This window comes from Denticeps clupeoides, chromosome 5 (assembly GCF_900700375.1).
Source record: "Denticeps clupeoides chromosome 5, fDenClu1.1, whole genome shotgun sequence".
In the NCBI taxonomy this organism is placed as follows: domain Eukaryota; kingdom Metazoa; phylum Chordata; class Actinopteri; order Clupeiformes; family Denticipitidae; genus Denticeps; species Denticeps clupeoides.
Window position 1 is genome coordinate 11,672,771 of NC_041711.1, and position 11,026 is coordinate 11,683,796.

Here is an 11,026-nt window from a genome sequence, read left to right on the forward strand (position 1 = left end):
TCTATCCCGTTTTCAGCCTGAGATCACAGACAGATGCCCGGACTTTTTTGCTGTAGATCTTCCTGATTCAACTTCCAGGCCCTGAGGCAGTGGAGCAGCCCTACACCATTAGAGCCCCTCCACCATGATCAACAGCAGGGGTTGAGGTTTTGGCATGCGTTTTCCGTAACACTGTGTTTGGTTACCGAACAGTTCAGCTTTTGTCTCATCTGTCCACAGAGCATCTTCCAGTGGTTATGTGCTACATCAGCTTGGTCTTCAACAGACCCGAGTTTGGAAGCAATGTTTTCCCCTGTGGTAGCGTCCCATAAAAACCACTTGCTTTTTTTTTCTAACGTATGTTTGAGTCAGGAACAAAGAAATAAACTAAGGCTGTGTTTATCTAGCATGCCCACAGCTATGTATTGCATGGTATGGTATAAACCCACACCTAATTGTTCCTTTTGTCTGCAACAACCCATTATTTTATCAGTCTGACTGTGGATTGATGGAAGGCATGAAATCTTTTCCAGTCTTATTAATCATGAACCACCCCTAAACTAAAAAATCGAAACATCAACATGCTCCACATAGAAATAAATAGAAATGTCTTAGTAGATGGAACCTAACAAGTCCATGGCAAAGGCTTACGAGTATTTAGTGTTGTGTAGGGAGGCCTGATAGCCAAGGTAGACAAGGTATGAGAAGGTAATCCAAACCTCCAGACTAAATTAAATGCCAATAGAGTATAAAACTACCCATTTCGTACATTAGCTAAATATCGATACAATAATACATGGCAATATTTGGTATCTTTTAATAGTTTCTAACCACAAAGTTGAATGTCTAAATGAAATGATGCAAATGAAAATGTGGATACATGGCCACTTTTCTCTCCCTTTTTGTCACTCCGAGTCATTGCGATAACAATGTCTGAAATCAGGGTGGGCGGCGAGGGCTCAGTGATCCTCCGTGATTACGTGTGATTATAATTACAGCAGGAGATGGGCTCTATCAGTCACTCAGGGCTGATTATTTGTGTTTTAAGGCTCCCATCCGTGCAGACCAAGTTGCTCCACCTCTCAAACGACCCGCTGTTGATTAATGGGACCAGACAACTGTTGGATTAAGTCATGTGTCTAACATTTGTTTCTGTTCAAATGCTCTTCTGACCATGTTTTAGGAAATAGACGTTCCTAGGAAGACTGTCTGAGCATTGACATTTCATCGTTCTAAACATGCAATCTTGCATCTTCCTCATCGATCGATCAATTCTAATTGTAATTAGAACATTGTTAGTTACATTGTAATGAGAGTAGTATTTGTTATTGCACATTACAGCCACAGAACCACATCCTCTCTGTACACAGCCCCTGAACGGATGTAACGTCTGCGGAAATAAAAACAGATGTGGAGGGCCAAGGACCACCTGAGATGTTTATTCATGATGGCAGCGGCGTCGCCGGCCAACGATAGACGCCTGAGCTACCATCAGATGACTTATGGTATGTATGTGCGCACTTTACCGCGTCCTCCCTCACCCTCAAGCTCCTGGGGGTTCGTTTTTTTTTTCTTTCTTATTCTCTGTTCCTCTGGCATCCTTTCTTCACAGGCACCTGCTGAGAGTGAAAAAGGACAAAACACACACAGATACTGTTACAGCGCGACCATATGTTCTCACTCTCTCACATGAACACACTCGCATGCACTGGTACACGCACAAGCACGCGCTTTACAGCGCAGCCATATGTTCTCACCCTCACACGTGCTTGCACGTCTGCTCCACAGACATGCGTCCTGACGAAGGGATGGGGATGATACCTCTTCCTCTCTCGGTGTGGCGTGCAGTCACATTTCTCGAGATGCTTGGGAGGAGAGGAGGAGGCCCGTTTTCAGCGTGGCGTGCCGTGAGATACCCTGGGAGACAGAGGCTCCTGTTGAACAGGACCAATGTTCTGGACTCCCTCTGGCAGCGTCTCGCAGAAATGATTTATGACTGCGAATCAGTCACATTCCCCACTTCCTGTGAGCGAAGCCTGCGGAGAAACGCTCCCCTCGCTTCACTGGACACGTACGTGTGCACAAACCGAGTGCTGCTAATTCTGGAGAGGAACGTTTGACGTTAGTATGAATGCTGCAGGATGATGAAGTACTCAATGCTTCATGCTGTTTTTACTTCTGCAGAGATGGAAAATGTTGGATTTGCGTGAAGTACAACCTGATCTGCTTGGAATAGGCCGATGCCTGGAATGAGTTTCCAAATCCAGCTCCTCTTCTCTTTAACTCTGTGTCACCATGTGGATTTCTAAGAAATGCAGTGACTTTTTAAAATACTTTATACTTAAAAAATAAATACATTTTATTACATTCTATATAACTATAACTCTTGTTTCAAAGAGTGCTATGCTATCCAGTATACTGTACTACATTTCATTATAATTTTCAGAGTAGTACAGACAAGTGCATTTAAAACAAACAAACAAAAAACCTAAAGAAATGTCAATGTCACATTTTTCTGAACTTCACTATTACATTGAGGCATGTAGAAAAAATGTCAGGTCTTTGAAGCTGTCGTAGATGACGCTGCCAGGTTCTTCCAGGTCTGGGTTCAGGTGACCCTCCTGCCTTCCTCTCCAGGCGTAAAGTTTCAATGGTCCATCAGACTCAGTAGGAGACCTGAAAACAAGTCCTGGTGCACTGAATCCTCTGAATTTTAGAGAAGGGTAGATGTTCCAGTCAGCATGCCATCATCTGCACCAGCTTTAGGCGCTAGTGGAGTAAAAACGGACAGGAACCGAGCCAGCGGTCTGCACCACACTCCCTACATCCGGACGTTTCTTCCTCACAAATGAACCCTTCGGGCCTGAAGTAGCGCCACGCTCGGGTGGAATTTATTGATCTGCGACAGGCCTGGCGCTTATAATTGGCTGTTCTGGACTTGACCCTGAGCTGATGCCGGCCAACTGGCTGGGCCCGGCCGCAGTGTGGCGGGACCATGGTCGCGAGCGCACGTTCCGCTTAGCCAGGCTGTAAATCTTGTCCCCTCGCTCCCTCTTGTGTCGCCTCTCTGGTGGTACCGTCCCCAGAAATCCCAAATTCAGCCGGAGACTCCATTTAAGGGAGCGGAGCCCGGCAACGGGGACCCGTCTGATCTAATTACAGGCAGGAGGAAGGCGACCAGCTCCTAAAAGCGCTGGTAAAGAGACGTGAGCGATACGCATAGAACAGTCTTCCCTTAGTGTCAGCCGCCCCTTTTGGACCACAAGCACCAGTGTTGTAACGTCTGAGCTGCTAATGCTTCCGGAGGACCTGCATCCCCGCCTCTGTAGATGGCCACATCACCGCGCCTTGAAAAAGATTTTGACGTAATTTATGTTCCGCTGCGCGAGCCGAAATAAATCTGCCGATTTTTCAGAGAGGGCTAGTGATCATAAAGGCCTGCTTTGGCTCTGACGCCTTTATTCCTCCCCCAACCCGCTCCCCTGGCACTCCAAACCTCCCCCCCCCCGACTGTCAGAGCTAATAGTTTTGTTTTATGTCGCGACTGCCTTTTATGCTATTGTAAGTGAGGTGGGGCCTAGTGGAAAGTATGGTTTCCTTATGGCCCGATCCATGCTACGTCAATAAAACACGCCACGTCTCCTGGGAAAATGGGGGTCTGCACAGTTAATTATCAGGCCCACGGTCGCAAACACATAGTGACTCACGGGAGGCCTTCTTAAAGAAATTTCTAATCTGAGACACATGGCTGCTGCCTAAGCCGCACCAGCCGCCTGCCAACGGGTGAGGAAAAACCTCAGCGCTCTGCCACATGACCTGACCAAGATGGCAGCCCACAATGTCCAAGGTCCAAGAGTCCAGCTCTGCAGTTAGATTTGTTCCTTCCTAGAGTTGTCAGGAGGTCCAGCTGGGTCTAAAAGAAGACACAAAGAAGGTCTTAGTAGCCTAGTGGGTGACAGGTTCAAACCACACTTCCTACTATTGTGTCCCTGAGGAAGACACTTAACCCTGAGTGTCTCCAGGGGGACTGTCCCTGTAACTACTGATTGTAAGTCGCTCTGGATAAGGGTGTCTGATAAATTATGTTACTGCAGCAGTTCCCTACATTGATACCTGAGATTTAGACGTGTGAAGTAGCTGTGTTGGTATTTGGTCAGTATTTTGTGGCCTGGGATTTGGCATAATATGTATGATGATATAAGACACAAAGAAACTTTATTGAAAAAACACAATATTTTATACTTCAACATAATTCAGGTGATTCTCTTAAAACAGTAAACACAAACCAATATAATTAAAAGAAAACCAAGATATATACATTTATTATTTTCTTGATGACACCCAAACAATAAATAAATGTTACTATTGTAGATAAATTAAATGTGGGCATTGATTATACAAATGTATATTTATTTTGAATGATAAATAACAGCAGGGAAAATGATAACAGGAATTATGACCTTGACCTGAGATGATTGGAAGGTGCGTGGTGGTGGTGGTGGAGACGGAACTGCATAGAGGCACTGATGCTCTTTCTCACAATGTGTGTGTAGCAGTGTGTTGCAGAAGGAGGTGCTGAGGGCCTACAGCCTCATGCTGGGGGTGTGAGGCGTTGTCCAAGATGGACCACAGCATGACTCCCATCCTCCCCCAACCCTCCAGCTCCTCACCAGAGCAGAAAAGTCACATTATAAGATGTTTGTTTCATCTAAGGGCTTTCATCTAAACACCAGGTTCCGGAAATATTTGTGACGTTGAGACGCCGAGACACCTGTTCAAAGAAATCAACGCGTGTGGTTTTCACCTCCCTGTTCCTCCTCCCTTCATGTTATTAAAAGCTCCAGATGGAGGTGACTCCCACCTTGGTCTATATTAGCAGAGCTTGACCCCCCCCCCTTTCCCAGCACAACTCCGAGCTTTCTTCACAACACAGCATTTTGCTGCAATGTAAATGTAAAAGTCTGTTTTACTCAGGCTGCCGGGCTGGGGGTAGATTTCTTCTTTTCACGCCTGAAACGGCCTGGCAGTGATTGGATTAAATCCCATGCAACCTCAGCAGAGAGCCGGCGCGTAAACACGCACATGCCGAACACCGTGGGTGCCCGAGTCTACCATTATTCCTCTCTCTCGACCTTTTTTTGGGGGGTTGTAATTAGCACAGAGCAGTAATCAGCGAGTGTAAATCTGGTTGGAGGTAAACATGGCGAGGCGGTGTGATACAGCTCATTTACAGAGAAAATGGTGCAGTGGGATCCGCGGTTGTTTGATCAGGGCTATTTACATGAGTCACCACATAAAAAAAGAGGGTCTCCAGGGAGCGCGGTGCTACTGGCATAAACCGGTGTGTGGCACTCTAATATAAGCATTCACACACACACAAACTTTTCTATCTGTATAAACATGCACACGATTTTATCAGTTACACAAAATACTGAAAAGACATGTGCTTGCCTGTAAACACACACACACACACACACATGGCATACACAGTGCATCCAGGCTCGGTTTATTTATCGAGCGGGGTGGGGAACGATGCCTTGATTACACAACATCAGGGTCTGGCGGCCCATGGCCAGGCGTGCGGTGAGCGATGTGTGGGGTTACACAAGGACTGATCACGGTGTTGATTGTGCTGTTTGGGGATCCAGGCTTCTCGACCTGAGTCCGGAATTTTATAAATGCGGCAGAGAAGAAGCTGAAGAGCCCACCGCTCAGGCGTTTGATACAGTAAAACGCATTAAATATCAATGCACAATTCACTATTCAGATACAGAGGTGAACAGTAGGAGACAGCGAGGGGACGACAGCAATGGTGGTGAAAAAACACCACAACTTATATCTGGAAAAAGTCTACGAGCCCTGTTGGATGGCTGAAGTACAATTTTTTAGCTCCTTCCATCCTCAACTGTCTTTTTCCTCAGTCTTCTACGTTTTTTTTCATTGTAGAGGGAATTTTTATTATTTTATTTTATTATTTTTTTTCTTCTATATTAGAAGATAGTGTGGTTATGCTTGTTAATGACTGACTTAGTGCCTTATATGGGTGGGCAAATCAAACTTTAATCTATAATGCAAAAAAAAAAATCAAGTTGATAATGATCCTATCAACCTCAAATAAAGACAGCAGGTGAAGTTCTGGTACAAGATATGTGGTCTATGCTCTCAGGTGTGACCTAGTACACAGACAAGCTTTTCAGCATATGCTGACATTATGGAAGATTTTAAGCACATCAGCACATTGAATTGCCAATTGCAAAATGTAATATCAAATTACAATATCTGATTGAATATTGAATTGACAATTGCATGTCAAATTTATTTCCAGTTTAATATTTGTGCTGAAAATCTTCCATAGACAGAGTGTCCCTGCAGGACATTTACACCAGGAGGGGCGGGGCCAGAACTACCAGGATTAGCAAAGGCTCCTCCCACCACAGCAATAGACTCTTCCAGCTGCCGAAGTCAAGCAAGATTTGTAGACGCATTATGGATAAGACTGAGAGACTCAGGAGGAGCTTTTATCCATCAGGTTTCGAAACCAGGTCAATGCTGTACGTGGCGATCACTTTACACTGCTAACACTCAGTCGATTGCTGCACCATTACACTAATAAACCCTTCATAAATGTGCATATTGTAATTCCCCATTTGTGTCGATATTTTATGCACCTTTTACTCACAGTATTCTTACCTTTATATTGTTTTGAAATAGCCAATAAATGCAAATCAGATTTAAACCATGCAGATTTATACCTCCAGCCTAAAGACTTTCATATAGTGCAACTTGGCCTTTCAAGTCGTTCTTTCATCCAGAGACCTGAGATAAACTCTTACACGCTGTATGCTGTCCAAAATTACAATTAAGTTACAAGTCATTGTTTGGCAGCTCCTTTTTCATTTCATCATTTGAATAGTAACAACCATTATTAGCACTCTGTCTCTTTCTTTTTCTGTGCAGATGGCCTCTGCAGGAAATCCCTCCCCACCTCACTTTCCTTCATGGCTCTCCTGGGATATTGGAGGAGGGTTTTCACAGACCCTGTCATTCCCCTCCACGCTCTACACTAACTCACCTCCTCAGACCGGCCAGGGTCCTTCTTCAACTTATCTTCTTACAATTCGTACACAGTCGCAGAAAAGTTCTGAGTACGGAGATTTTTATTTGTGGAATGTGCTGCATCTTTGTACTTCCGTTATAAATTCCCTGTGGTAGATGGGTTGCGGAACATTTTAAACAGTCCCTGAATTCCTCTGTGTTATTTGAAAAAAAAAAAAAACAGCTTTGATTCTCAACATCCAGTCACATGCAGTGTTTGCCTGGTGTCTGAAGGCTCCAAGATAAACTACTGCAGAGCAACGTTAGAAGAGCTGCAATCAGAAGCGAACTTTACTCCACACAACGCCACTTGGCATGCAAGGCCCTTCAGTTTTCGAACTGGAGAAGTCCCACACGAGCAGAGATTCTGATGGACGGCACCACTGGCAGAGCTGCGGGAAGATTTCAGGCAGCCTGGCCTGATATCCTTCCATTGTCCTGATCGGGGGACTACGTCATTAGCTGGCCGTGCGGTGGAGCACTGGATGGGCCTGATTCGGAGGAGATGAGATGATTGTTTGGACCTCTCCTGTGTGGATGGGGAAATGTTTGGGAACCTCGCTTCCTGCAGCGTGAGAGGAGATGGCGGAGCAAAGTGCTCCCCAGTGGCGGGTGTGTGACCTCAGCAACGGAGAACTATGCAGAGGTCACGCAGTCCTGCCGGGCCTGAGCTAAATATGACTGACAACAGGCAGCAGTAACACTCGTAGTGCGGCTGGACCCTGCTCAACCATCAACTCATCCTTGCCCAAGAAGAAATGGAATTACTCCAAGGCTTTCACATCATTGTTTTAGGATAAAATGTGCAATGATGTCTATTTGTATCATCCCGGTTAAGTTTTTAAAAAATAAGAAAATTAAAAACTTGTTCCGAGTAGCGGATCTCCATCCACCGGTAACACCTTACACCGTGCGGAGTCAGAACATGACAGCAGCACTTGTCAGAGCCTCCAGCAGGTGTCAGTACGCCCATACCTCGGGGACGGTCCTGGAGCCAAGTGGCCTGGCGGACGTTGCATTACTCGCTGCTCGAGGCACGGATAGAATCACTTTAATAAAAGTCAGGATTTCACCCAAATAAAGCCTCTCATATTCAAAGCAGTCAGTCTTCTCATATTCAAATTTGATCAAAATCGAACGAGAATTGCTGGTGTCTTCCTCTTGTAAGTCGCTTTGGATAAAAGCATCTGATAAATAAAGTAAAGTAAAGTAAATATTCATCACTTAATGTAATTCCACTTCCACTTATTGTAAGTCACATTGAAATGAAATACCCTTAAGTATAAAACATGAATATTTTACATAAGATGATGTTGGAATGAGCGTTGGAATGACTCAGGGCTTTTTTACTTATCGGTGGATTGATGATAATGTTTAACATTTGAGATTTATCAGAAATTTGTTTTGATCTCGTTCGAACTGAAATGTGATTACGGCCGATTACAGTCACATTTTGAGCGATGGAGTGGACTTGCGATCCTTTCTGGATTACAGCGCCGCTTGTTAGGTATTTCTGATGAGGTCCCAACAGCACATTGAGAAACCATTAGTCAGGCCTGGGAAGAAATGTCCCAACGCAGCACTCAATAGAGAGACGCTGTCACTGGGGGACTTGGACCGCACCATCGGAACCAGGAAAGAGAGGGAAGCCATTAAACAGTAAAACGTTGACTTCGCTTCGAGAAATGATTGGCCTTATTGAAACAGTATGTTAGGTCTGCAGCTGAGTGATCCAGCATGCCAGGTCCTACGCGGCCACGCCGAGGGGAGACTACGGGTGACGGAAAACAAATTGTATTTGTGGAACTGATTTTGGGGGAAGTGATATTGAGTTGTACAGAAACAAATGCCATCCTACACAAATCTGAAGTCTGGAAACCTCTAGTCGTACAGGATGGTCAGCAGCAGGTCTATTAGGAGGTGAGATTAGTGCCACAGTAACTGCACATCATTCACACAACCATGGGTTTTATAGGTCATACGCAGAAATGCAACGATGTTTTCGTCCTGTTTTTGGTCTTGGTCACGGAAGCCTCTCTGTTAGATTTCACTGTCCCTTGTACTTCTGTATGAGTGTCTGTCTCCAAAATGGCTGCTGGCTGAGTTCAGTCATCGGCACTTTCTGATGACAAAAAAAAAAACTAAGACAGAAACTTAACTTGATTGAAGAATTAAAAATCATTTTATCTATTTATTCATTCTTTTAAAATGCTGGAGAATATTAAGATATTTAAAATATAAAACTGAAATTTAAGGTACACACAAGATACAATAATTTGTCAAACTATTTACTGTATTAGCTGCCATTCAGTATGGAAACTAATAAAATACAATATTCCTAAATTTAATGATGAACATATTCTAAATCTTAAATTTCCCTGTTATATCAATTAAGTATTGAGTGACTTTTCTATCTGATCATAAACTCTTTTATGCACACTGCTGAAGATACAAGGTCCATTATTATTTAAAAAAAATATTATTTTCATAAAATCAATGATCAACATTCAGTAGAGGTATAATCACAATAAAATGTTCAAACTAAATGCATTTTATATACATAAATACAAAAGTAATATACACAAATATTAATGAACTTAATCTAATGAACATATACTACTGTCTTACTGTTACTAATACAAATGAATAAATAACAAACTAATTTCTCTAGTCATATTTGCCCTCTGAAATTGATCAATTTAATTTTTTAAAGCTGATCTGTGTTTCATTGTATAAATGCTGATGCTTTAAGTGTTTTAACAAGCTTGAATTAAATAAAACCGAGAAGGTGAACAAATAATCTCACCTCAAAATGAAAACGTTTTTTCTCTGTTTAATTTTTCATATTCTACATTGACTAAAAGGAACTTTATTTTATTTTGTGAATTCAGTATTTATTTCAAACATTAATTATATTTCATCTTGTATAATGCTCCAACACCTTTCTTTGAATATTTTTAAATAAAATTTGAAGAGGAAGGAATGACTTCAATTGAATGAAACTTCATTCATTCATATTCATTATAAGTGACATCTTGAGTTTGCAAAAAGTTTTTATAAATTGACATAATGGTTTCTCTAAATGAAAAATAGAAAATAAAGGTCAGTGGGCACCAATCGTCCTCCTGCCCCCGCGGTCACGGCACTGTGCCGCCTGCTCACCCCTCCTGGCGGGTGACTGACAGCCACAGATGGTTCCTAATGGCCAGTCTCATGCCCTGTGCCAGTCTCGCTCTGCCTGTCATCTTTAAAAAATGAGCAAAGCCCTGGAAGTTATACAGGCCCCTCAAATCAAAGCACCGCCATTTTCTCGCCTTGCGTGATCGACAGGCCTGCGGAGACAAAGGCGAGGTGCGTCCCGCTCCCCCTGCGCCTTCACCACTCCCCGTTCCATGCTGAATCTGGGACTGAGACGCTTGCTGCTCAGAACCAGGGAAGACCAGCACGAAGAACCAAAACATGTTGGATGCATGCAGGCCTGAGGCTGAGATTAAACATCTCACTTAACCTGACCTCTTTTAGTTCCTCCTAATAGATAAAGTACAAACCAGAGACAGACGGACAGACGTACCTCGCTTCTCCCCTCTCTGAGCGTCAGACAGACACCACGCTGCAATACCGAGCCTAACTGCACATCCACGCCTGCCTCGTCCGTCTGCTAAAGTCATTTCCCCCTGCAGAAAGGGTTTCATTTCCTCTCTCACGGGCCCCTGTCCTGAGCTGGAAGGGCCACTGGCTGCTTCACTCCCCGATGGCTGCTGCACGGGCTGAAGGGATGTGGGACAGAGCCGCCATTCCGAGCAAAGCCGAGGCGTCGTTTCTTTCAGTACGGACAGTCTTGTGCTGAAATTAATCTGATATCGTTTTGTCCCATATACGTAATAAAATGTTGTCTATGTGTGTTAAAAAGGGAAGGAACAAATAAGAATAAATATTTTTTTTGATGCACTTT

At 43.7% G+C, this 11,026-nt stretch overlaps 1 long non-coding RNA gene across 4 annotated transcripts; it reads right to left on the reverse strand.

Moving 5' to 3' along the window:
* Positions 1 to 929: 929 nt before the first annotated feature.
* Positions 930 to 10,869, reverse strand: LOC114790677 (uncharacterized). 4 transcript variants are annotated; one of them, XR_003749859.1, is made up of 5 exons: positions 10,646 to 10,869; positions 3,775 to 3,892; positions 2,512 to 2,655; positions 1,737 to 2,284; positions 930 to 1,595 (listed from the first exon to the last, which is right to left on the reverse strand). It is a non-coding gene; the product is annotated as an uncharacterized LOC114790677 (long non-coding RNA). The 4 variants fall into 4 exon arrangements; XR_003749858.1 differs by lacking the exons at positions 3,775 to 3,892; positions 10,646 to 10,869 and having other exon boundaries at positions 1,737 to 2,081; positions 2,198 to 2,284; positions 2,512 to 3,425; XR_003749857.1 differs by lacking the exons at positions 3,775 to 3,892; positions 10,646 to 10,869 and having other exon boundaries at positions 2,512 to 3,425.
* Between the last annotated feature and the right edge of the window lie 157 nt (positions 10,870 to 11,026).